The sequence below is a fragment of the Zootoca vivipara genome, chromosome 11 (assembly GCF_965207765.1).
Source record: "Zootoca vivipara chromosome 11, rZooViv2.hap1.1, whole genome shotgun sequence".
Classification (NCBI taxonomy): Eukaryota; Metazoa; Chordata; class Lepidosauria; order Squamata; family Lacertidae; genus Zootoca; species Zootoca vivipara.
Genome location: NC_142594.1, coordinates 44900635 through 44927986, shown reverse-complemented (window position 1 = coordinate 44927986; position 27352 = coordinate 44900635). Strand labels below are relative to the sequence as shown.

The window sequence follows — 27352 nt, the reverse complement described above, 5'->3', positions numbered from 1 at the left end:
TCTTAGGGAGTTGTGGGTATCAAACATGTGAAAGGTCGCTAGGCAGCACCCCCAAACTCAGCGCTCCAGATGTTTTGTCAGGGATGATGGGAATTGTAGTCAAAATATATCTGGAGGGTCGAGTTTGGGGATGCCTGGCCTAGTATTTGCAACCTAGGGATAAGAACCCCGAGGGGAGGGTTTTTTTTACAGGTCAAGATCTACAGCTGAGCAATACCTTCAATAGGACCAACCAAAATGTTAGTTCTCTACATTTCTTCATCAGGCAAGATGCTACATAGAAAGCAAGTGGAGTGGTATGTAGAAGCACCCTCATCAGACTAATGCCAATCATGTGCTCACTGTATATGTGTGGTTGGTGCATAGGCCTCTTCACACATTTGGAACAGCATTTGATATTTGCCAGGTGCCATGCACATTTTGCAGCTGACTATCAGCCACTTGCGACCCAGTGAAGATGCCTGGTGGCCAGGATGGTGCCTGACGTCTCCACCATCTGGAGGTGCATGCCAGGGGATCCTTGGCTATTTTCACACACTAATACCCCATCCTGTAGAATTCTATCCATCATATTTTATCTGTACAATCAGAATGAATTTCAGGAACCAAAAAGTCTTATTCAAAGACCATCTGGCCCCCAAATGGCAATGGTTTAAGGAGCCATTTGGCACCTAGCTTATATATCTCAGTTTCTAACACTGATTTGGAATACAATGCCCAAACAGAGCTAAAGGAGTTCCAGATAAAGCCAGTTTTACAGCATGGATAAAAAAATATAGCAAGTAAACAGTGTTACAATGTACAGCTTTTAAGGATCCTCAAAACTAGTATTCCTCTGGCACCAAAATGACCATAAAGGCAGTGCCAGGCAAGCCTCATCGGGGAGGGCATTCTACGACTGGGGTGCCAGCACCAAGGAGGCCCACTGAGTCACCGCTAGTCATCCTGCTCACTTATTTGGCAGGGGCACCAAAAGAAGGTCTGTGAAGAGGACATTAACATTCAGGTCAGTACATGTAGAAGGCAGCAATCTTTCAGGTGCCCTCTTTAATTTGGCCTCATAATGGACTGGAGCCAGTGCACTTGATAAAGCACTGGTACAAATATGATTGAAATCTTGCAGTTTGCAGTCATACTTTGGACGAGTTAAGTTGCAGGCTATTTTCAAAGGCAGTCCTAATTACAAAACACAGCGAGGCTTAACAAGAAGTTACTGGGGCATAAGTAACTGTGGCCAGTGTACTTCCAGCCAGGTAGAGTCACAGCAGGTATATCAGACAAAGATGATAAAAAGGCACTCTGAGGAATAGCTGGACTTCAAAGGTAGAACTGGTCTTTCAATTTGATATCATAATTAGCTTTTGAGCCTACTGGGTTTTGAAATAAGGGTGTGACTTTAAGAAGCTTGAACTCAACTCATGTTAAGGAATACCATATTGATGAGCAGCGTGTGGCAATACAAACAGGGTAGGCTTTGTTTCTATTAGATGCCTTGGTTAAAAAAGAAGCGGTATATCAATCATATGTGGAACTGGGAATGATTAATTATGACTATTGTAGCAAACATTTGCACCACTGCTTGGCAGGAAGACATGAATTACTTGCTTTTCAAACAAGTATGGTAGCTTGTCATTACTAACATGCTACACTTCCTGCTCATCTGGGGTTTCCTAAAGCTAAAAACATAAAACGTGCCCTGCTGCTATTAGCATTGCACCTAAAGTTCAAACTATAATGTTTTCTGCTAGATCACAGGCAAGGAACCTCCAGGTTTGGGGGAGAATCTTGGTCTGCTAGAGGGTGCAATTTCACCCATGAGGTCATTTTCCCAAAGCCACCTGCCCACCAGCAGACATCACTGCCGACGTCGGCTCATAAATGTGAGCAAAGAGTTTAATCCTGCATTGGCTGTGCAATCCTGTTCCAGCAGGATCTGGTCCATGAAGCCGAAAAGCTTCCCTACCCATGTACTAGATGGACTGTGTTTTAAAGTTCCTATACTAAAATCTGGTTCGAAATTATTTCAAGGAGAGAAATAACAAACTAGGAAGCATATCATCCTCCAAGAAAATTACTTTACCCTCCAAGCAGGATGCAACAATTTCCTTTGTGGAAACAAATTTTAGTTACATTTGTATACCTTTTTCACTAACGCACTGAGCAGTGACTGAACCTCATAGCATGCTAGGAGAGGGTTGGTTAGTCAGGCTAATCAAGCTGTTCTGGGTCAACTGAGGTTGATAGTTTCAGATACTTGCTATTATAAGTAGCCTGAGTTTTCAACATGCAACCAAGTATTTCCAGTTATGCTAAGGCCCTGTCCATTACAGATTGCCTGCTTGAGCTCACACACTACTGACTAGCAATATCTTTCTGACAGTTGCTTAAGTAGCATTTAGGAAATCTTGAGCTCTTTGTTTTTCACTACCAAGGAAAAGCCTGTCCTTTATATTGTTGCTTAATTGGTTGCAGTGTTCATGAAGTACAATGGTGGCAACAACCGTCAGCTTATGAAGCAATGAAAGTTTTGTATCGCACTTCAAGTAGTCATTAAGGATGTGATGGGATCTAAATGTAAATCCCTATATCTATTTTCATACCAAGTGAGCCTCAAGAGTACTCTTATATGGAACCTGCAGGCTGCACACTGGCTTGTTGGGGGGGGGAGAAGTGAGCCCAAAATTTGATACCCCTCCCCCAGCCCTCACACTGCCTTCCCAAAGCCGAGTAAGAGGTAAGTGAGTGAGTCAGTCACTGTTTTTTGAGAAAGAGGCACAAGGCTCTGGCAGGGTCCTAGCGGTCTCCTATCTCCTTCCCAAAGCTGGGGAAGTGGTAAATGAGCTTTGGGAAAGAGGCAAGACGACTCTAGCCCAGCAACTCCCTTACCTGCCTTTGGGAAGGCAGCAGAAGAGCAGCTGCAGGGATGGTGTGTCAAATGTTGCAGAGGGCCAAGACCTCAAGGACCACATGCAATCATCGGGCCCTGTTTTGGACCACCCTGCCCTTCAATTTTAATCAATGAGAGAATGGGGAGGACAACTCAGTACAATTCAGTTCAGCATACTTCACCAGCAAGTACCCTGTTTCTCCGAAAATAAGACGTAGCCATAAAATAAGCCGTAGCAGGATTTTTAAGCATTCAAGGAATATAAGCCATGCCCCGAAAATAAGACATAGTGATAGCTGGAACCTCACCATACAGGCAACTGGTGTCAAGATTTAAACAGCTTTGCTAACAAGGAAATCAATGTTCTTTTCTGTTTAAACATAAGGGAATGGTGTTGTCACTGGAAATCATTCTACAATACTAGAAAAGGCTCATTTTGCTTCTCGGTTTAAAGAAGGAAAATACGAAAAAGAAGCGGGAGAACTGCAGGGATGACACAATAGCAAGAAAACATGAGTGGTGATTCAAAAAGAGTGTTCCAGTTACCTATCCAGATTTACGGTATATGCACTACAGAATTTTAACAATGTGTCTTTGAAATACTAGTAAGCCTACTATAAAAGGTTATTTTTCAGGCTCTGAAAAATAATTTATGTTAGTCAACCAAAATCTGCACCAATTTCTTCCACTGGCTTATATAGCTTGTTCTCAAAGTTTGAGCTTAGTACGTCCATAGCAGATCATTTGGCCATGCAGCACACCACAGCAGCAAAATCATGCTGTAGCCAATAAATCAGACCAACTTCCTGAAAGTGTAGATGTAAACTTAAAATGAACAGGGTCACCACTAGTCTGACTTTTGATCTGTCATGCTCAGATCTGCCTACCAAGTTACAAGTGTGGCTTTTGATTTTTCGAACAACTTCTCATTTATTGTATCAATTTTCATTAGAGGCACCTAGGGCAATGCCACAATTAAAGCACACACAAAGTGATCCTTTGTAGAAGTGTTAAATACCGTAGTTTTGCCTGTTTCAAACAGGTTAAATTTTAGTATTACAGAACTCTATTCTAGACAGTCTGATTACGGAATATATAAAGCTGACATTACTGCGCATATGAAAATACAAAATTCCTAGCTTGTGCTAAACTTACCTAGACTTTTGTACAGGAGAGGCAGTAGCCTAGACCAACATTTATAATTTAGCATACAAGTTGCACAATTGGATGTTTTCATAGGCTTCAAGTTCGGAAAACAGTGTTCAATGTGTTATGCATTTGACTAACATGTTTTGTCAAAAGCTAAACCAAGTTTTTGTTTGGGTGACACATACGTTCTCTCAATTACACATACCTTAGAAGTCTAATGTTTAAAGATAGCTTCCTCTGTTAAGTATTTCTGGCAATTAGTTTGCCACCACTGATGACTGTTCATGTACTTGCTCCCAGTGTCACACATACTGAAGCAGAATTTCAGCCTATTTCCTCAAATGTTCTAGCTTGCCTGCCACTTAAAGACAATACAAGCCATACACATGCATTCTGTGCAAGCATGTATTTATAACTAAAACATGATTGTCAAAGATCCTCATGCCACTCTTCCAACCCTGCATTTCCCATTTTGCAACTTGGTGTAGCAACAGTTTCAGGAGTCAAGTGATTTACGCACAATGACCCAACACTTGCATTTACACAGAGCAGCTCTCAAAAGAGTAAAACTATAGCAATCCGAACAACAGGTGGATTTTTGTTTAACAATGACTTGAAGGTGTACCAAGAAGCCAAAGAAGGGAAACTTCTTTAGACTTCCGCCCACAAACATCACTCCCACAATACTATACGGCAAACTTCAAAATACATTTTTAAGAAGGCATGGGGTTAGCCAGTGAAAGTAAAAAACAAAACAGTAGGCTAATACAATCTGTTTGCATGAGCCTAATCAGCTCTTTGGATCCCAAACAATATTTTGAAATCACATAATATTCACTGCATTATTATTTTTTACTTGTTTTATTTCGCCAGGTCTAGAAAAAGATATTCATACTACAATAGTACCTTGGAAGTCCATTCAACTTCCAAAACATTCAAAAACCAAAGTGCAGCTTCTGATTGGCTGCAGGAAGCTCCTGCAGCCTATCGGAAGCCATGGACGCCCCATCAGACATTTGGCTTCCAAAAATAGTTCACAAACCGGAACAGTCACTTCTGGGTTTACGGCGTTCGGGAGCCAAAACGTTTGAGAACTAAGCTGTTCGGAAACCAAAGTATGACTGTATTATGCTTTCCTTAAGACACAAAATATAGGAAGCTGCTTTATACCAAGCTAGACCATTGGACCATCTAGCTCAGTATTGTCTACACTGATTGGACCTGGTTCTGCAGGGTTTCAAGCACAGGGGAATTTTCAGTCCTAATGGAAATGCCAGGGATTGAATCTGCATACAAAGCAGATGCTCTGAGCTACAGTCCTTCACAAATAACTCTTACATTTTCGATTTCCAACGAAACAAAACGAATTGCACCCATGTAGTTCTGTTGTTTACAGCCAAATTTGGCCTCCATCACAGAGCCTGAATCAAACAATACCGCCGCTACCGAGTCAGCAATGTTAGAAATATATAATTGCCAAATGGTACCTTACAGATGGGTTATAGTCGCTGCAATGGAATGTCTAGGTGCATTTTTAAATGCACTTATTCTTTATTAATTGTTATTATCATTATCAGCAGCAGCATCAATTCTACACCTCTTTATCTTTTAAAGAACAAATCTCAAAGTGGTTTACAACACATTAAAAGATAAAATAAAATAATCCAGAATAAAACAAATTCAAGCTTCAGTTAAAATATTTCAGATCTTTCTCTAAGTGACATTTTGCTTTCCCCAATCGCCAACCAGGCACCCAGAGATCTCCATGTGGTTACAACTGCACACGCACAAGTTGCAAAATGCTCCTGACTTATTTCTAACACTTGTAGTCAGCATAGCTCTTACATTGATAGAATAGATAGCCATTGCTCACTTTAAGGGTTGAAGAGGCTTCCAATGTTTCTCAAGTAGAAAAAAATAATTCTGGGTATCAACAGGCTAAAGCAGACATCTAGAAAAAGGAACAATATATTTGGAAAGAGGGATAAAATCTCAGTTGCTGTATTTCATTAGAAACAATTAATAGTCCAGCAGCATTGAACCAGGAAGTATTCATTAACGTATCCTCAACCCTAAACCATAAGAGCCCAAACCGTTTTTAAACTCTCCGATTTGGATCCAAGTAAAACAAGCAAATTTTAACGACTTTGCTTGTACCAGAACTTTGGGTCAATACCATGTAATATTACTGCTATTTAACAAAATCAGTACCGTACTCTTTATCACCTAAGATTTAAAATAAAAGCTAAAATGGTTAGTAAAAGTAACCATTATTCTATTATCAAGAATTGTCTTAAATATTTTGTGTTATCTCTCCTGCAGTTTAGCACCAGTAATTTCCTACAAGGACACACTACAGCAGGCATCCCCAAACTTCGGCCCTCCAGATGTTTTGGACTACAATTCCCATCATCCCTGACCACTGGTCCTGTTAGCTAGGGATCATGGGAGTTGTAGGCCAAAACATCTGGAGGGCCGCAGTTTGGGGATGCCTGCACTACAGTGTAGTAGTTAAGAGTGTTGGTCTGGGATATAGAAGACCAGGATTCAAATCTGCACTCAGCAATGAAGCTCACAGTCTCTTAGCTTTAACCTACCTGACATGGTTGTTGATTTGGTTACTCTGCATTTTTCACTTAACAAATTAACCCCAAATAGGCGTAATGTAAATTTTAGATGATGTCTTATATTTCTAAATGGTGTGCTGACATATTGCTTCCTTTCCTTTTCCAGTCAGTTTCTCGTGTTCAATTACAAGTTGCTTGATCAGAGAGTTGTAGGTATAGGTTTCTCAAAATTTAAGCGAATTCAACCAATAGTGGCCACCAGGGCGTTCCATGTTTGCTCAGACAAGTGCAAATATAACAGGCCAAACCCTCAACAGATATATTATTTAGGCAGTATGGTATGGTATCCTATGATTCATTTCAAGCTTCACCGTATGGAGTTGGATGGCTTTCAGTGACAGAGGAGGGGACCCATGTCTCAGATCTGTTTATTCACTGGACTAGAAACATGGGAGTCTATGCAACTGAAGCTACTGGCAACCAATCATATCCACAAAGAATTATATGAGTTGGAAGGGACCTAGGAGATCATTTACTCTAACACTCTCCTAGCGTAGGACAGCCACAAGGGAAGCATTCCTCCTTAACCCTTCTGTTCTGTACACCTCCTACATGTGGGCTGGTTTTGCAATCCTGAAACAAAAATCCTGTATGGTAGGCTAGTATTTCTGAAAAGTGCAGAATGAGAAAAAAAGGAACGCACTTTTTTCCTAATTACCTATGAGTTTATGGCATAGGAAGGAGTCGGACTTTACTGCTTTGTAACTATGTATATGCGAACTATATGGGGTTAGGGCAAAGGGTCGTGTCCAAGTTAAGTCATAACCAGAGGAGTCCTACTGAAATTAGCAGACATAATTTAAGACACATTAATTCCAATTACTCAGCTGAACACAACTCAAGAGTAGAGTTCTCCATGATATTGTAGCATTAGTATCATTGTCCCCTTAGAAAACTCTTGTCTTTAAAGTAACTAAGGAAGTACAATGTATATGAAGGATTGGACAATACTATACGTTATGTAAGTAATACATTCTTCTCTTCCTTAAGCCTCATTCTAATTCTGTCATCCATTATAATCTTATTCTCAGGAGGGGGGAAAACTTGAGTAAAGAGATATAGCACTCACAAATTTTATGAAAAGGTACAGTAAATATGCATACACCAGGAATGATTTTCTATTCTTAAATGTTGTAGCTACTCTTTTACAAAACTATGGCTCAAAACTTTGTAAGGAAAGCACACCCTGTGAAGTAATATTTCATATCAAACAGTGTTCTGGTGACTCATTTAAAGGGAAATTCTACTCTGCACATGTTCAAAGGTAATTTTGTTCATGGTTTGAATATTACAGAGCTGAGCCCTGCCACAGAAAAGTATTGCCACAATGCTGCTCTGAATCTGGAGTACACAATATTATGTTGCTTCTGCCACATTATACTGGCATCAGCACAACAGAAATCTTAATCCTGACCATTCTCTCACTTAAATTGCCTAAAAGAAATCTGCATCAAAATGCTTTATCTGTGGCAGGGGCTTGGACCTGATGATCTTCAGGGTCCTGGCTACTAACAACCATCCAGCTTGAAGGTAGTGAAGCCTGAAAGATGACAATAAAAGGGTATCATACCATATATATATTGCCTAATGTGTCTTAATGGTGTGGCCCTTAACAATTATATTTTCCCAGCATTTTGGTGTTTGCATGAATATAAACACAAATTAATCCAAAAGGTTGTCAATTGATCTTGTTTTTTTTTAAGGGGGATGCAAGAAATGAGATCTGTCCACGCTTCAGCACAATTGTTTACTGCTTAATTCCAACAGTCAGCTTTACATTAGAGAGGGTGGTGATAACAACAACAACAACAACAATAAATAAGCAGATGTTTTACATTAAACTGAAGGGTTGTACCCAGAAAGCCACTAGGTTCCACTGAAAAGTTTGAAGAGAGCACCAGCCATGGAGACACAAGGAAGAATTGTATTGAAGTGGTTTGCAAATGTCTTTAGAATGATGCCACATGTAGTCTGAACAGACTAAAGGCTTTTAGTACAAATTTGTTTAGTCTTCTGATGAAGTCCAACAAAACCAGACCATATGAGCCACAAACAAAGAACTAAAATATTCAGGCTTCACCTTCTGTATCTCAAGGTTGCCAAAATTCAATCTCGCTGTCCCTGCAGCTTTGGTCCTGAACCAAAACTCAGGCCTTGTGATAGAAGGATCTATTTCATAAACTTTCACAACTGATAGAAAGCGGAGAATTTGTATCCTGGCAGTCGAACACAAAGGCTAGATCCAGCCTTGAGTGGCACTTAAATCAATCGGGACATATGTAAAGTCATTATTAATTTGTCCCAGATTTCATTGAGAACAAAATGAAACCAACTTAGTCTGGATCCACCCTATGATGCAAATGTAGTATGTTTACACCAAAACAGGAAATCCTTTACATACCTTAGAAAAAAATATAGTTTGCTCTCTATGAGCCACATTTAAGATACTGTCTACTCTCATATTTGCAAGCTAGATTGTGATTGCAACCATGCTACTGTCCAAAAAGCATTTTATCAAAGTACTCCGTTAGTACATCTATACACAAAAGCTGAAGTCACAACTCCCAAAACCCTCAAAGGAGTAACCAGTTGACTAGGCATTTGCATAAAGTTTACTTTCAGCAAATGTCTGTAGGTCAGGGAAGAAACAACTAGCCCATCAGTATGTGGAGGATCACAACTCCCATCTATCCAAGTCACTATTGCCAATGAGTTGTGGCAGGCCACAGGTTTCTCCATCACAGTGGTCAATGTTATTAGGCAAAACTTATTAAAAATGAATAGCATCCAGCAACACAGACCCTAGTTGCCACCTGAAATGGCTAAATTAGAGAAACTAGAGTGAAACCAGAAATGGCGTAACAGGAAACCTATTTGAGTAGGTATTAAATGGCTCTGTTATTACAGATCTTATACACAGTATCCTTAGCAGCAAAAGGCTGAGCTGGTTGTGCAGTGATGAAAGTTGGCAGGAATGGAGCAGTTATGAAGTATCATCATAACATAAGAGTTCCAAAACTCACTCCTAGGTTAGGATAAATAGCACAAAAAGTATGGCAGTTGCAAAAAAGAAAAGAAAAGCAGCACCACCACATAATCCACTTCATCGCAGTAAACGCAACTGACATATTTCCTCAGTCCATCACCAAGGCTCAGACTCCCACCTTCTTAGGTACTGAACTTCAGACCCAGACTATCTCTACCATGTTTTCAAATGCAGAGCTACAGAGAGCCAACCATTTAGACACAAGACCTCCTAGACCTCTAGCCGTTCAACTGAACTGCAGCAAACTCACTGCCTGCTTTAAAGTTCCGCAAAAGTCGCCAAGTAATTAAAATCACGGCCCGGTTTTGTCCGAGACGCTGAGAAAGCAGTAGAAAGCCACCCTCCTGTCACACTTAAATCATACCCATTGCAAGTATGGAAGAAGGGCGTGTGTGTTTGAATTCTTAACTTTAGATAAGGGTGTGAGTCAAGGAGGACTATGGCGGTAGGGGTTTGGGGGGAGCTTGAGGAAACGAAGCGAGGGTGAGCTTTGGCTTCTCGCTCGGGGCGGGTCCCCAATGGGGGTGGGGTGCCCTACTTTTTCGGCCAGCCCGGGATCAATTTAAAAGGGCGATCTCTCCCTCCTTCTCCCCCCCCCCACCAAATCCGAGTGTGTAGGAGGGAGAAGGAAACGAAACTAAACACGTGAAGATGCCGCCGGCGCCGCCGGGCCCAGTGCTTCCCTCCCAGCGACCAGGCCGAAGCCGACGCAGTGCGGAGCTCCCGGTAGGATCAGGCCACGAAACCGGGGCCAGTTCCCTGCAGCGGCCAGCCCCGCCCCCCACCGCGAGCGGCCTCGGGTGAGAAAATGGCGGCGGCTCGGGGCGGTGACGGGAGGAAGCGGCAGCGGCGGCGGCCCTGCTGCCACTAGATTCCTACTGAACGATTCCTACTCAACTCACCTGTCAAGCCAACAGCCAGCAAGGCCCCGGCGGGCCGGGAGGGATCGCGCTCGGAGGCCGGCCTTAGAGATCCTTCGCTGCCGCCGCTGCTTCTCTCGGCCTCCGTCTTCCGCCGCCGCCTCCTTCTCGTTCCTCCGCCGCCGCCGCTGCCGAATCCCAGGAAAGGGTGAGAGAGAGAGAGAAAGAGAAAGACAGAGAGAGAGGGCGGCGGGGGGCGGCAGCGGGACCCAGGCGGGGGAGGAGGAGGAGTGGCGGCGGCGGCGGCGGCGGCGGCGAGGAGGAGGTGGAGCGACAAGCGGGGAGGGAAGGGCGCGGAGAGGCGGGAGGAGGAAGAGAGGGCGGCGGCGGCGGCGGGTGTCCGGGCCCCGGGGCTTCTGGGCGCCAAGAAGCAGCAGGGACAATTCGCTCGCATATGAGAGGGAGAGACAGAGAGAGAGAGAGACGGAGCGCGAGGGAAAGAGAGAGAGCGAGCGCCAGGGAGACCCACGAGCCCCGCTTCCGGCTCCGGGCGGAAGTCCCTCCTCCGGCGGCGGAAGATATTGGTCGACGCCTGGAGACTCGCCCCCTCCCCCCTCCCCGAAAAACGCCTCGCGCACCTTCTCCTCTATATCTCCTCCCTCCGCTCAGGCGAAAGAGAGAGGCTGTAGGAAGGGGGAAGCAGGGACGGGAGGGAGAGAGGAGGGGTGGAAATAGGCCGGTAACCTTCTCCGCGTGTGATTGGCCGGCGGCAGGGACGGCGCGCGGGGCGCGGCGTGACGTGACGCGAGCCGCGCGGAGAGTGAGCGGGTGACGTCAGTGCCCCTTTCATGAGTTGAGAGCGAAGGTGGGGGCCGGGGGGAGGAGGAGGAGGAGGAGTTCGCAGAAGGCTCTAGTAGCGGTTAGCACATTCTCTCTCTCTCTCAGGGAGCTGTTCCATTTACGGCCGCTGATGCAGGAAGGCTGTCCACTGCGCGGCTTCCGTAGGAATGGGTGGTTTGAAAGGGCCGGTGTTGGGCCCGCGCAAATAAATAAGTTCTGTCACACATTTCCCTTATAGAATTATTTTTAAAAGAGCAATGAGCAACAGCAGCTCTCCCTTTCTGGGACTTAGCCGTAGCCCTTTTAGTAACGACTAGAAAAAGAAAAGGGGGCTGAAAATGGGCCTAGTAAGTCCTACCGTAGTTTGGAATCAGATTGCTCCCCACCCCCCAAAAGCAGGAAACAGCAGGAAAGATTAGGCCCTATTTCTACAGAAGGCGATGGTTTGATGCTCTCTCCGATTACAAATGGTTTATGCTGTCATCGTGCACTGCCAGTGTAAAGAGCCTGTTGCTGGACCCCCCTCAGCCCCAGAGAACATGGTCGGGGGCAGTGAGAGTTGTAGGCTGGCCATGTCTGGAGGGCCACAAACTCCCCACTTCTGCTAAACAGGCTTTCCTGAGAAAAAGCCTTCTAAAGCCAGCCTTAATCCAAGTTAGTATCCTGCCTTGGGTTTGGATTGATTTTTATGTATGTGCTGGTGTTGTTTTTTGACTGCATTTATATTTTATAATGGTTTTTATGTAGGGAATTGTTTTTACTGTTTTTTAATTCATGGGAAGTGATTCCTAAACTAATTAAATAATAAATTTTTAAAATAGATTGTACTCAGTGGAACTTACTGCTTGATATACAGAAGTGTTTTAGCTTGCCAACTTTATCTGTATCATCCCCCAGCATTATCATCATCTGCTACCTAAAGATTAGCTTTTTGAGAGATCAACAATATTTGTTATTGTTGTAATATACAGTTATTGACTTGCACTTGTGTGCATGAAAGGGTTAACTCAAGCCCTGAGCTTAAACTCCCAGTGAGAAGGGTTCAACTGGCTCCCAGGAGCCTTTGTCTCTCCTTTCCCTTCTCTCTCTACCTTCCTTGCTGAAGGAAAACCATGTCAGCAAAATAAAAGAGATTTTTACAGCTTGCAGACTGCATTATTATTTTGTGAGGAAATCAAGTTATTTTGTTTTCTTAAGTTGTTTGGAACCTTTCCTTCTTTATTCTACTGCCAACAATTGATTGCTATAACTCCTGAAACTCTGTGAGTACAATCTTCACTTACTTGCAAAGCTAAGTGTCTGTGATTTATTCTAGCCTAAGTTTTGTTGTGAGGAATGTTTGTTTAAAGGTGGATGTGAGTCAATGTAAATCTAATCAAGTTTTAATGTGTTTTGAGCAATCGTCATTGTGCCAAGTCTGCTACGAGATACTAAGAATTTCTCTTCCAAGTGTCTCATACTATTTTTACACATACAATTTTTTAAAAATTTATACCAAGGTATTTTTATATAATTTTCCCAAATAAATTCAGTGTTTTCTAATTGCAATGTAATTAGAATTTCTGAACTGCAATGTAATACAGTACTTACTAAGGCTAAGATACTATGCATACTTATTAGGAATGTAAGTTCAGGACTTAGGATGGGGCTTTAGATTAAATGGATGGGGTCATATAATCAGGGTGGATTTGATTTAAATCACAGTTTTCTACATAAAGACTAATTCTTGCTGGTATAACTTTAATATGCAAGTAGATGAAGATTTTTAGAATAACTTTTCATATTAGTTTTTTATCCCCAGTTTAATAGGTTAATCATTCATATTTGGACAACTTTACTGTTGTACTTAAAGGTAAAGGTAAAGGGACCCCTGACCATTAGGTCCAGTCGTGACCGACTCTGGGGTTGCGCGCTCATCTCGCATTATTGGCTGAGGGAGCCGGCGTATAGCTTCCAGGTCATGTGGCCAGCATGACAAAGCCGCTTCTGGCAAACCAGAGCAGCACATGGAAACGCCGTTTACCTTCCCGCTGTAGCGGTTCCTATTCATCTACTTGCATTTTGACGTGCTTTCGAACTGCTAGGTTGGCAGGAGCTGGGACCAAGCAACGGGAGCTCACCCCGTCACAGGGATTCGAACCGCCGACCTTCTGATCAGCAAGCCCTAGGCTCAGTGGTTTAACCACAGCGCCACCTGGGGCCCCTGTTGTACTTAGGAAGGAGAAAAATAATCATTACCTTAATAATAACAATTTAAATAGATTTATTCAACTGAAACAATAACATTACAGCATATGTTATTTGCTTAAACAAACATCCATGTTTGTTAACTAATTTGGCTAAACAAAAACAAAATATATATATTTTAAGAAACTTAGACTGTCAGCCCAGCCTACACATGAAAAAACTTAAATACTGTCCACTCCAAACAATCAGAAAAATATTGTTTCTATTCTATTCACTGAACTTCTTGTATTCATAGGTTTGTTAGAACAATAGGATTAAGGCAGGCATCCCCAAACTGCGGCCCTCCAGATGTTTTGGCCTACAACTCCCATGATCCCTAGCTAACAGGACCAGTGGTCAGGGATGATGGGAATTGTAGTCCAAAACATCTGGAGGGCCAAAGTTTGGGGGATGCCTGGATTAAGGTCTTTTTCTCAACTCTTTTCATGTTATAACATTTTTGCTGTGAAGAAGAGGCATGTGATCTCTGTTGAGTCAAAATCAGTTTTGAGAAGTGCAAAAGTAAACCAAGCATCTGTGATAATATCTTGTAGGCAAAGAAACTGCCCAATAATCTTACAAAAACCTCTGGAAGAGCATGACATTGTGAATGGATTAATGGAATTTATTTACCCCAAAAATTAAACATATACAACCTTATTCAACATAATTAAAAAACTAATCTTTATTACATGATGGAATAACCTTTGGATGGTAATATATTTTCCTCAAAAAGCATTTTATTTAAAAAAAATCTGATTTAAATCAAAAAAATCCGATTTTTTTATTTTTAAAAAAATATCATTGATTTTTATCCACCCTGCATATAATTGACACCTCAGGAGCTAATGAAGCCCCTACCATTTAGTACTTGATGGAAAGGGCAATTCTACCAGATTCTCCACTGCAGGACCAATATGGGAAAAGCTGCATCATCAAAATTCCTTCAGTTTAATTTTAAAAGTATAAGGAAACCTTGATACTATAATGCTACGTGTATTGAACTTAGTGTAACTTTCTTTTGAGTAAATACGTGTGAACCTTTAGGTGAGATTCCTGTGGCCTTCCAAGTATTGTTGGACTACAGATTTAATCATCTCTGGCCATTAGCCATGTTGACTGGGGCTGGAAGATGAAGTTCAGAACTTCTGGATAGTCAGTCTTCACACTCTTGCTTTGGGAACCCCCAAATCGTCACCACATAGTGGTGGGAAGTGAATAGTGCAAAACCAGCTAATGCAGCCTGATCCTATATTTACTTGAAAGTAAGCTCTGCTATATCGATTAGGACTTGCCTCCAGATTGATGGATTGTAGCCGTAATCTACATAGCAGTATGAAGTTTATTTGCACGAGGAGTAGGGAACCTATAGACTTCCAGATGTTTCTGGACTACAACTCACAGTATCATTGACCATTAACCATCATTGACCATGATGACTGGGAATGTTGAGAGTTGTAGTTCAGAAACATCTGGAAGGCTGCAGGTTAGTAACTCCTTTTGTAGATTAATGTAGAGATAGGACAGCAAATGGTTGAGGCCAGAATTATTTTTGTAACCATTTAGACCATGCCTCAACTATCCAAGCTACAAATTAGATTAAATTATCTCTCTGGGAATTGTTACAAATTAAACTGTACAGTATACTATTGGCACCGTTTGCCCTAATCTGTGATGGAACTAAGAATATTGGGTTGAAAGGTTCCAAAGCAATCTACTAAAAAATAACTTGCCTATGGTATAAGCATATGACTAAAGAGGCTATTTTTAAATTTTTATCTTTTTTCTGTCTTCCATAATTGTACAGTTCAATTCCAAAGTAATAATAGAAAGGCAAAACTCAGTGAAATAGTAGGTTCCTCTACTACTACTACCACCACCACCCCGCAAAATAACCAGACTAGTTCAGCCATACAAGAAATGTTAAAGAAGTTATCCCTACAAATGTTTTACTAGCCCTCACCTGAAGTGAAAGGGAAAAAGTCAAGTTTTGGTTAAATATTTCTGCTTTACTTTACTCACCTGGAAGAGAAAATTACTAACCCACTAACCAAGAAGATACTAAAATTAAGTTTGCTAGCCTACCCTAATTAGTCACAATATGAGACAGAAGGATTTTATTCATTCACTCTTCAGAAACCTTTGTACACAAAGGTCAAGATGCTGTTACTAATGACTCTTTTATGAGGAAAGCCTTCATGACCTTCTTTCCTTTTTTGCCCTGTCATTGAAGCATTGGCGCCTGGACGAAATAGGGAGTTGGCAACAGCTATTAAAATCTATTCTGAGAAAAACCGCTTGGATGGAGTTGCAGTTTATGTTAACAAGCATGTGTAATTTATTTCTATATTTGTATAGCATTCCCCTTAAACGTTCAAAGTTTTTCACCATGAGCAACCCTCACACAACAATCCTGTAAATTAGGCTACTGTGCTATCGCCATGTTATGCGCGGGAAAGATGGGGAAGAGAAATGAAGACCACCCAGCATTTCCATGGCATTTGCTACAAACTGGAGACTTCTTGTTTGCAGCTTACGTTCTTGACAACTGTTTCAGCTGTTATCTTTGGACAGCATTCAGAGAACAGTGCAACCAGTTCTGCACGCCAATGGAGCATTGGTTTATATTCCTAAAGCAGCACCCTCCTGTGCCCCGTGGCAAATCATGACTGAAAATAGGGAGATTTTTAATATCAGTTTTTGATATGGCCTGGAGTGGGTAGAGTCTACTGATGTGGGGGTGGGGTCCAAAATCTTCCTGGGCACACTCAACTCCTTGGGTGTGGCAGCTAATATGACAAAAACAGAAACTGCCCAAGAAAAGTGCTTAGACTATTAAAGTGCCTATCGTTATGACAGTCAAGATGTATGTGGTCCTGTTTGATCAAAAATGCCTTAGAGGGGTGCAGTGCACCTGTACGTACTTTGCACTCAGGCAGTGTTTCTGGAGAGAGATTTTACCCATACTGAATGGTCCCCAGCAGCAAGGAATTACTCTATAAGAGTTAAAAGCAGAAAACACTTGGACAGAATACATTTGTGGGTGTTACAGAGGCCGTAGCAGAAGGCCCCAGCATCTCAAGGCAGGGTTGGGAGAGACTCCTGCCTGAACATCTGGAGAGCTGATGCCAGTCGGTGTAGACATACCTGAGTAAATGGACCCAATGGTCTGACTCAATATAAGGCAGCTTCCTGTGGTTTTGTGCAGGGAGATAAACATGCTGCCTGCATCTGATGCCATACACACATGCCTGTTCCTCTTTGTGTGACTCTACTTCTTACCTGCATGGCCCCACTAATGGGGCTTTCCCAAGTAAGTGTGCAAAGGGTTCTGCTTTCTTGGTCTTGCTAGAATTTCCCAGGATTCTTTGGGAGGGTGCTTTAAATGTAGGGTCTGTACGCATCAACTTTTTTCCATTTAAAAAGGGGGGGTGGTTTTTTTTTTTTGCTTTTTAGTAATGTTCTGAACATTCTCACATAAGATAATGACATAATGATTTTGAAATGTGCCTTGCAAAATGCCGTCATTGTATTTGTGGTGAATGTAATGACTTGAGTTCTTTTAGATTAGTTGTTTTTAAAAAACAGTTCATTGTTACCCTGACCTTTCACCTTTTCTCCTTATCCTCTCCTCCTTTGCCACTACCCTACTGAAAGCATTATCTGTTGTGGCGTACAAGCATTCCTGTTGGATGCAGCTGAAATCGCAAACCTCTCTGACCATCTTCAATTTAATCAGAAGAATATACAAGTGTATCTGAAGAAGTGTGCACGCACACGAAAGCTCATACCAAAATAAAAACTTAGTTGGTCTTTAAGGTGCTACTGAAGGAATTTTTTTATTTTACTTCGATCCAGACCAACACGGCTACCTACCTGTAACCAGAAGAATATACAGTTTCCTATTTTAGCTTTATCTCAAATATCCTCCAGTGACTCACTCAGAAGTACTGACGTTTATAACAGCAAATGTGTACTAGGAAGGAAGGCCCATTCAATTGCAGATTTAATGGAAGCTGTTCGCACCCCCCCCCCTTGCTTTTTCCTGTAGTGTGTAGATTGTGTCAACATGGAGCAGTGGCACACTTCAGACTAGAATAGAAATGTTGACATGATTTGAGGAAATAGAGCCAGCAATGGTACTCATTTATTTATTTATGGGGAATTTTTACCCTCCTTTTCTGTGTGGGATCATCAAAGTGGCTTACAAACAACTGTAAAACAATATAAAACATACATAAAAGGACAAATTAATATGGACCCCCCAAAAAAGAAACAATGTGTAAAGAAAATTGTATCACGAGCAGCAGATCAAATCATGAACAAGTCAACAGCAAAATACCTGTTGAAAACATTGACTCTTAACTGCCTCGTGAAAAACAACCAACAATGGAGCAAGGCGGATCTCCCTTGGGAAGGAACTTCCATAAGATTAGTGTCTCTCCAGAAAAGGCCCTGTGTTTCATACATAACCCACCAAACAAAACAGTGGTGGTGCAGATAGACAGCAGGGCCCAGACATTAATCTCAGATCTCAAATGTTTTTGTATGGCATCCCACTCCCAGGCCATTCATGACTTTAAAGGTTGAAAAACGGGCCTTTGATAAAAGGGATAAAAGAGTTGTTTGTGAAGACGACATAATAGGGAGAGTAGTGTGAATCACACCATGTGATCCGATCTGCAGGCTCAGTTAGAACTCTGGTGGACACAATTTGCAGCAAAAGAAATTTCTAGACTGTCTCCAAAGGCAGATAGACATAAGGTAGGAGGAGCACTTTCCAGATAATCTGGATGATGATGATGATGATATATTTATACCCCGCCCATCTGGCTGGGTTTCCCCAGCCACTCTGGACAGCTCACAATAGAACACTAAAAACAGAATAAAACTTCCCTAAAAAGGGCTGCATTCAGAGGTCTTCTAAAAGTCAGATACCGGTAGTTATTTATTTCTTTGACATCAGATGGAAGAGCGTCCACAGGGCAGGCTCCACTACCGAGAAGGTCCTCTGCCTGGTTCCCTGTAACCTCAACGGGGTGGAGATGCTCCTTCAGGTATACTGGAGGATATAATGCAGGATTGACCAAAGCCTGATCTTTTCTCTTTGTGGAAGTCCAAATCTACAAAATATACCTGTGGATAAAGGAAAACCCACCCACCCCAATTGTGAACATGATCTTCCAGAAGTGATTGACTAAATATTTCCAAACATCTGAAACTCCCAATGACCAGGACCTCTATCTTGTCTGGATAATAGAGCAATATGGCATATCCTGAGTGCCCAATTAATGCAGGGAATTCCTTGCAATACAATGTGGTGAATACCTCTAGCAGAGCTGATGGTTGTTGTAGTTATTACTTTTAATAGTTATTGCTATTTTTACATAGGAATCTGATGTATACTGAATCAGAGCACTGGCCCTGTATCCAGGATTTCAGACAGCAGTCTCTCCTACCGTAGCTCTGCCTGGAAAAGACAGTGAATTGAAAATAACTCGAAACCAAAAGCAACAAAGTCTGAGAATAAGAGCAGGATAGGCGAACCAGAGTCTCCAAGAGTCCAAAATTCCTGGTTATGCAAAGTAGCTGTATTTTAGCTCTTCTCAGAAATGGGGTTTCTTTGAAGATTCAAGCTATTCCACCACAATGTTTTAGACAAGCTGTTCTCTGGAGGTTCAGTTGCTGTTCTCTACAGTATAGGTTCAGCTGCCTCTTGGGATAGATTGGCTAATTAAACAAAGGCCTGGGAGAAGAGCAATTGTTTTGTCTGGTGCCTAAAGGTAGGTATGTAGCGAAAGTGCCAATGGGGCCTCCTTGAGGAGAGCATTCCACTAGCATGGAGCCACTGCAGAAAAGGCCCATTCTCAGGTTGCCACCCTCCAGACCTCATGGAGGAGGCACACAAAGAAGGACCTCAGGTGAAGATTGCAGGGTCCAAGTCAGCTCATATTTAGTTATTTAGTTGTTTGTTGGTACCTATTTATATAAGTATTTCTATATCGCCATATCATAAAATTTCAGGGTGGTGAACAAAGTTAATACAAAAAACACTGCTAAAAACCTGTGGCCCTCCAGAAGTGGTTAGACTTCAACACCCATCTGCCCCATTTCAAGTATGGTCAATGGCCAGGGATCATGGGAGTTGGAGTACAGCAACATTTGGAGGGCTACAAACTCCCCACCCCTGCCATCGTATCTCATATATAGAACTGCACTCTCTGACCGCAGCCCTAGATGAACTTGCAAGTGTGCAAGTGCCGCTGAACCCAGAGGGATTGACATTCAAGTAAAAATGCATAGGTAGGGGCTATGTAAGGCAACTGATTCAAATCTCTGTGCTGGATTGTGAACTTTGCCTCTCACTCTACATTAAATACTGCCATCTTTAAATAGCTATAAATGTTTGCAGTTTTAATCTTCTGCTCTCAATAATAAACACACATTTCCCCCGCTTACATCCTGACTGTATTTTCTTACGCTTCTGTGTATATTTTCCCCAAGCTGTCTCCATCCATTTTAAAATGTGACACTCAAAAATGGACAAATATTAGTGGTCTGACTTACTCTTTGTATATTTAAACATGGTTGTTTCCCAGTCGTGCATAAAGTAGAATCAGGAGGTCTGATTTTTGAAGCGAAAAGGCTGTGCAGTTGGGGTAATTAAATCCTTCCCTGCCCATGATCCTTCCCTTCCAGTCTATTCTCCCATAAGATTTTCTCTCCTGCTAGTATCCAGTACTGTACCAGAAGTGAGCTTGGCTTATTTATTTTTAGCATTTATATATGTTGGGCAATTAGCAATGTCCTCTGGGCAGTTCATAAATTTAGAAACAATAAAATCTAGCTACAGTCCCCAACTAAAACAACACATATGAAAACAAACCAGCACAGAAATCAGTAGAAAACCCTTCTGGGTGGGAGGTCTGATTTCCTTCTGATCATCTGCCGCCACCTCTTTTTCCTCCTGTCTAAATCACAGGGCCTGCTCTTGCTCATCAGCTGTAGGGAAGTCAGATGATTATTCCTCACTGCCTGCCAGGCAGCTTCCAGCTTTTATTAATTTGAGTGCTCTACCCAGCCCTTGTTGAGGTCCTGGCACTGCATGCCAGGCATAGGTAGTTGCCCTGGTCTAGCAGAGGACATCCTTGTGGCCAAATGCCTCTGCTACATGTGGATTTAGATGCCTCCACATCTGAGCACTATTGAACTGGCTACACACAACTTTTGATCCAGGCATCCCTGGGTGGGACAGTAAATTGTATGTAGCTAGCTATCAGTGTCTTCCTAAGTAATATCTGCCTTGTGCTATATGTGGAGTAACGATGCTTTGATTCATTCTTCTTAAGAAAACAAGGCTCCCAGACCATAATCCCATCTCACAGACCATAATCCCATCTCTCAGACAAATACTAGCTCAGTCTCAGAGGTTAGGTCCCACCTAGGGAAGCATAACTTTTCTTCCAGTTGTGTTACGCAACATGACTTCAGCAGTACATTTCCCCCCTTGAGGTTTAGTAAACAAATTTGAGCACAGGACCAAGCCTGCATGTGAGGATAGGTATGGGGAAGAAATTCCGTTCAGTTCGCATATAAAGTTGAACTTTCCAAAACAGTATACAAACAAAAACACAGCCATCGTTGGAAATTATCACTTCTCCGAATTTTATATTGGAGTTCCCCAGCCAAGTAATGTGTACAAAAGTGTCTCTACTAGGGTAAAAATATCCATAAAAATGCATATATGTTTGTGAAAATAGCTTACAAAAAGGCATTGTGTTCGAGAACATTGCATACAAACAAAGAACTTCGCACAAAAAGGAAGCATTTTTTCTAAGATCACAGACTGATGAGGGAATGTGGAGAACCGAATTTAAGACTGGAAAAATTAGAAACCAAAATTGAGCGATTTACCTGTCCCTCTGCGACAGTCCCTTTTCTTACTATCTGGTTCCACAGTAATGAGAAATGGGTTATCACAACCATTTGCTATGAGCAACTTCTGTTTCACTTAACCAGAGATGTTGCTAGGCACTTTAACAGCCCAGGGCACAGGCCCATGACAAACATTTGCATAAAATTTACATCGTTTGCTTTATATGCATAGATACAAATTTAGGCCTCTGAGCAAATTAAGATAGTCAGGAGGTCTGGGGCCCAGTTCAAAAGACCCATGCCTCAGGCTTCCTGGGTCACCCCCAATCATCACTCTTGCACATTATTCAACCCACACATGAAAGGTTTACAGGGGAGACCAAAACAGGATCCACAATATAAGGAGTGATAAAGCAACTAACATGGTCGTATGCATGCCTGGTGTCTTCCATATCCTTGGCTAGCCATTTAGTCATTTTTCTCTTCAGATTAGAGTGACAAAATATTGTCTTTCAGTAATCTTGTGCATTTACACACACACACACGCACACACACAGGGCCCTTCTGTCCTACCTATTAAGGTCATCAGATGAGTTGAGGTCCGTGTATTACTTGCATGTCCTTGTGTATATATTGCAGATATTGCCACTTAATGGGAAGCAGAAGTAAAAGCCCAGCTCCATGAGGCAACTCCAACGCCAGAACTATGCAAGCTGGTCATTGTATGTAAGTCACTCTGGGAGCCTTTTGGGTGCTAAAGAGTGTGAGGTACATTGATTCTATTAAACAAACAAACAAATAGCAAGCAAGCAAAGGGTGTCTACGGGCAACTTATTTTATTGGGCATCTTGATTTGTTTTGCAAGGAGATAATAATAATAATAATAATAATAATAATAATAATAATAATAATAATAATTTATTTATACCCCGCCCATCTGGCCGGGTTCCCCCAGCCACTCTGGGCAGCTTCCAACAAAACATTAAAATACAGAAATCAAACATTAAAAGCTTCTCTAAACAGAGATGCCTTGAGATGCCTTCTAAAGGTCTGGTAATTGTTGTTCTCTTTGACCTCTGGTGGGAGGGCATTTCACAGGGTGGGTGCCACTACCGAGAAGGCCCTCTGCCTGGTTCCCTGTAACTTGGCTTCTCGTAGCGAGGGAACCGCCAGAAGACCCTTGGCGCTGGACCTCAGTGTCCGGGCAGAACGATGGGGGTGGAGACGCGCCTTCAGGTATACTGGACCGAGGGCTTTAAAGGTCAACACCAACACTTTGAATTGTGCTCAGAAACGTACTGGGAGCCAATGTAGGTCTTTCAGGACCGGTGTTATGTGGTCTCGGCGGCCGCTCCCAGTCACCAGTCTAGCTGCCGCATTCTGGATTAGTTGTAGTTTCTGGGTCACCTTCAAAGGTAGCCCCACGTAGAGCGCATTGCAGTAGTCCAAGCGAGAGATAACTAGAGCATGCACCACTCTGGCGAGACAGTCCGCGGGCAGGTAGGGACTCAGCCTGCGTACCAGATGGAGCTGATAAACAGCTGCCCTGGACACAGAATTGACCTGTGCCTCCATGGACAGCTGTGAGTCCACAATGACTCCCAGGCTGCGCACCTGGTCCTTCAGGGGCACAGTTACCCCATTCAGGACCAGGGAGTCCTCCATACCCGCCCGCCTCCTGTCCCCCACAAACAGTACCTCTGTCTTGTCAGGATTTAATCTCAATCTGTTAGCCGCCATTCATCCTCCAACCGCCTCCAGACACTCACACAGGACCTTCACCGCCTTCACTGGTCCTGATTTGAAAGAGAGGTAGAGCTGGGTATCATCCGCATACTGATGAACACCCAGCCCAAACCCCCTGATGATCTCTCCCAGCGGCTGCATATAGATGTTACAAAGCATGGGGGAGAGGACAGAACCCTGAGGCACCCCACAAGTGAGAGCCCAGGGGTCTGAACACTCATCCCCCACCACCACTTTCTGAACACGGCCCTGGAGGAAGGAGCGGACATGACATTGACTTTTGATGATGTTGCATCAAGCAATTGTTATCCTACACTTCCCAGTGAATTTTCCTGTCATTTTCCATATTGCAAAAAGTCCACACACACAAAAAATTCTTTGTGGGGTGGGAGAAGACCACTCATCAACCTTAATAGTGTAGCCTCAATTTTCCAGTATCTGATTGAATCTCACTCGAAAATAGCAACAGCGTGGAAGCACCCAAAGGCTACCCTGTGGTAGATGGCGATTGTGACTCATGAGCTGCTAAATTCTTCAAGAGACTGCCTTTAGGTTGAAGCAGGATCTAAGCTTTCATTGAATCAGAGAGCGAGAGATTCCAGCCTTCGTGACTCTAGAGCAGGCACATCCAACAGGTAGATTGTGATCTACCAGTAGATCACTGGATGTCTGTGGTAGATCACTGCTAGATCACTGGCACCCCTAAAAAAAGCTCACCCAAAATTTTCCTCCTTCCTAAAAAAAGCTGAACTATGACCTGAAGCCCTAAACAAAAATGGGCCTCCCTCCCTCCTAAAAGAAGCTCAACACGTTTCACCTAAACCCCCCAAAACAGGGCTTCCCTTCCGTAAAAAAACTCAGCAGCTTTGACCTGAACCCCCCAAAAGGGGGTAGATCACTCCCAGTTTTTAACTGTGAGTAGATCAGAGTCTCTTGGGAGTTGGCCACCCCTGCTCTAGAGCAAAGCTGGTAAAATCTGGGCGCTGTGTGTACCTTATCAGCTTACTTTGCTAAGAGACTCTGATGAGCTCCGTAGGAGTTCAATTCCATTTAACATAATTCTGATCCCGCCTTATTAGTCCTGTTGTGTCTGAAGTGAGCAGGAGCTGCATGGATTGTGTTTTTATGTTGGACAGGCAGTGACATTATGCTACTCTTCCCCCTGCCCCCATCTTTTCCCACCTCCAATAAACAAAGAAAAATAAGGGTTTGTTCTGCTTCATTGAGGCAAAAGCACAGTACAATAGAGGACCATTCAGCAGCATCAATAGTGCTTGTCCTGTGACTTATACTTAAAAAAAAAGATGTCCATGGGGAGAGCTGGATTGCAGTGTAGTGCAGTGTGGAATTTGTATTGTAGTGATAGACGTGGACGAAAGACTGGAACGCCAGTAGCCCATAATGTATAAAAATCATGAAGTATTCTTATTGCAAACCTGTTCTTCAGATACTTTCAGCCTGCAGATGTGCGAATGTCAGTGTACTTAAGCCCTGTGTAGGTTACCTCTCATCTGTCTTTGTCATCTTGTTCCGAACTCTTCTTAAATTTATATTTTTCTCCCATTGCTTTTTTTATCATAATTTTTATTCAATTTTTCCAAATTATCAAACAAACAAAACAACAATTTGCTCTGCCAAACAACCTCAATTTGCTCTGCCAAGCTTTGACTTCCCTCCCTCCCTCCCCACGGTTTTCTTATTTACTCCTGTCTCGCAGTTTATTATTGCTCTCACTTTAGTCAATTCGTAGGATTTATTTCAATCCTGCAAGTGTTTTTAAACTTCTACAATTCTTCTCCATATAATCCACAAATTTACTCCAGTCTTTTCGGAACTTTGTCTCTCCCTGGTTACGGATCCTGCAAGTCAGTTTTGCTGATTCTGCATAGTCTATCAGTTTCATCTGCCACTCATTGATCGTTGGTATTTCCTGAGTTTTCCATTTTTGGGCCAACAAAGTCCTGGCCGCGGTTGTCGCATACATAAACAATATTTGATCTTCTTTCACAATCTCTCCTCCCATAATTCCTAACAGAAATGCCTCTGGGTTTTTGGGAAAGGTATATTTAAAGATCTTTTTCAATTCATTATATATCATTTCCCAAAATCTTTTGACTCTATCGCATGTCCACCACATATGATAAAATTCACCATCTTTTTCTTTACATTTCCAGCAAGCTTTACTACTCATTCTATACATCTTAGCCAATTTTACTGGTGTTAAATACCATCTATACATCATCTTCAAGACATTTTCTTTCAAGGCGGTACATGCTGTAAACCTCAATGTTTGATTCCACAATTTCAACCACGCATCATACTCAATATTATGCCCAAAATCTTTTGCCCAAAAATTTATATTTATATTTTTATATAATTTTTATATAAATTTATATTTTTCTCCCATTGCTGCAGCTACGTCAAGGCATCTCCTTATGGCCTTGAGGAAGCTCCTAGTCATGACCCATGTAAAGTTTGATTGCCATACTGGCTAACTCTGAGAAAGTTTCCAAAATGCCATTCCCCTTCCTTGACATTTTAAACATTTAATGAGTTTTCGTTGTTAATTTTAACTTCAAACAATTACAGAGAGCACTTCCTAATCTCATTTGGGATTATACTATTGCAGTACATGAAAGAACTCTTTCTTGATTAAGGAAAGACTTTTCTAAGGGAATAGATCATCACTCGGCCTGGTGTTTGACCATGTTTCCATGGAGGCAGGCTTCATGCGACTCCTGTTGTCAGATGAATGAACCGTGGCAGCTGGGAGGAAAATGTATGGGGTGTTGAGCAGGACTGGATGCCTATTCCAGCTGAGCCACATTCATCTCGAGCTAGTCAGCAAGTATTGGGCAACAGATAACAGATATGGGGTGGAGATTGATTTCTGCAGGAAGAAGAAGAAGAAGAAGAAGAAGAAGAAGAAGAAGAAGAAGAAGAAGAAGAAGAAGAAGAAGAAGAAGAAGAAGAAGAAGAAGAGTTGTTGTTTGGATTTGATATCCCGCTTTATCACTACCCGAAGGAGTCTCAAAGCAGCTAACAATCTCCTTTCCCTTCCTCCCCCACAACAAACACTCTGTGAGGTGAGTGGGGCTGAGAGACTTCACAGAAGTGTGACTAGCCCAAGGTCACCCAGCAGCTGCATGTGGAGGAGCGGAGACGCAAACCCGGTTCCCCAGATTACGAGTCTACCGCTCTTAACCACTACACCACACTGACCTAGGAGAGTTCCCAAAAAGGACAAGCATCATTTCAGATGTTGACCTAAGTTATGGGGTCAGCAGTGTGGCACCTGTGGATGCCAGTGTGTTGCCGGTACTTTCTATGGCCCCAGCAAAGGTTGGCAGTAAATATTCTCTCAAAAATCTATAATGCACAAAGGACTGTTTGCTTTTCCCGCTCAGTAGTGGTGCAGCCTCTCCTACATTGATCCCCCTTCTCCACTTAACTGCCCACATTTAATTGGAGCCCACCCTCACATCTGTTCTGAACAAAGAAGAGCTGTAAGAGGAGGTGAAGCCAAACCTGCCCCACAGGACTCGAGAATGCTGGTGCCAAAATGTCCCTGCCCAAGCCAAACAGTAACGGCATAACATGCATCTACAGACCCAGAGTCGTCTTGAGACTCAGGATTAAGAAACCCCTGAAACCCATTTGCTACCAGCAGCTTTAAGCTAGGAGGCCAACGTATATCAGGTCCTCCCTCTTGAGCCCTCCAGTTGTTTAGAACAACACTGGTCTCTGGCTCCTTGTGCCCGATTCTTGTCCCTGCCCACCTTTCTTGCAATGTTGTACCTTTCCCTGAACACCTTGTGATACTGACCTTAGACTGTTGCCTGACTTTGACTCTGCATCATGTTTTGGACCTAGACTGATTCTCCATGCTTGACCTTGGTTTGTTGGGACTCTGCTGCACCCTTGCCCTCACCCTTGGTGAGTGTTTTGCTAAGAGGCTTGTATCACCTGGGACAGGGACCCTAGACAGCCACGAGAGCATGACACACATCCATGGAGTCATCAGCATGATGTGTACCTCTGGTTGAGTAGCCTGCTCTAGGGAACGGGAGCTGAAGAGCACTTAACAAAGCTCTGC

General features: G+C 42.6%; 2 protein-coding genes and 1 long non-coding RNA gene across 6 annotated transcripts in view; 1 reads left to right on the top strand and 2 right to left on the bottom strand.

Annotated features, from left to right (window-relative positions):
* LARP4B (La ribonucleoprotein 4B) overlaps nucleotides 1-10751 on the bottom strand; it is a 61333-nt gene extending 50582 nt beyond the window's left edge. Inside the window, exon 1 of the mRNA XM_035129388.3 lies at nucleotides 10612-10751. The gene's annotated coding sequence lies outside the window, so the exon portion shown is untranslated. The remainder of the gene's footprint in view (nucleotides 1-10611) is intronic.
* The window catches only part of GTPBP4 (GTP binding protein 4), a 51825-nt gene continuing 34665 nt past the window's right edge, over nucleotides 10193-27352 (top strand). The window contains exon 1 of one of the 4 annotated variants that reach the window (XM_088653740.1): nucleotides 10193-10509. The gene's annotated coding sequence lies outside the window, so the exon portion shown is untranslated. Of the gene's footprint in view, nucleotides 10510-10640; nucleotides 10778-11524; nucleotides 12064-22149; nucleotides 22237-27352 lie in introns of those variants that run through there. The other 3 variants (XM_088653741.1, XM_088653742.1, XM_088653743.1) reach the window with 3 other exon arrangements.
* Nucleotides 17773-21646, bottom strand: LOC148684292 (uncharacterized). Its single transcript, XR_015946307.1, has 2 exons — nucleotides 21550-21646; nucleotides 17773-18771 (listed from the first exon to the last, which is right to left on the bottom strand). It is a non-coding gene; the product is annotated as an uncharacterized LOC148684292 (long non-coding RNA).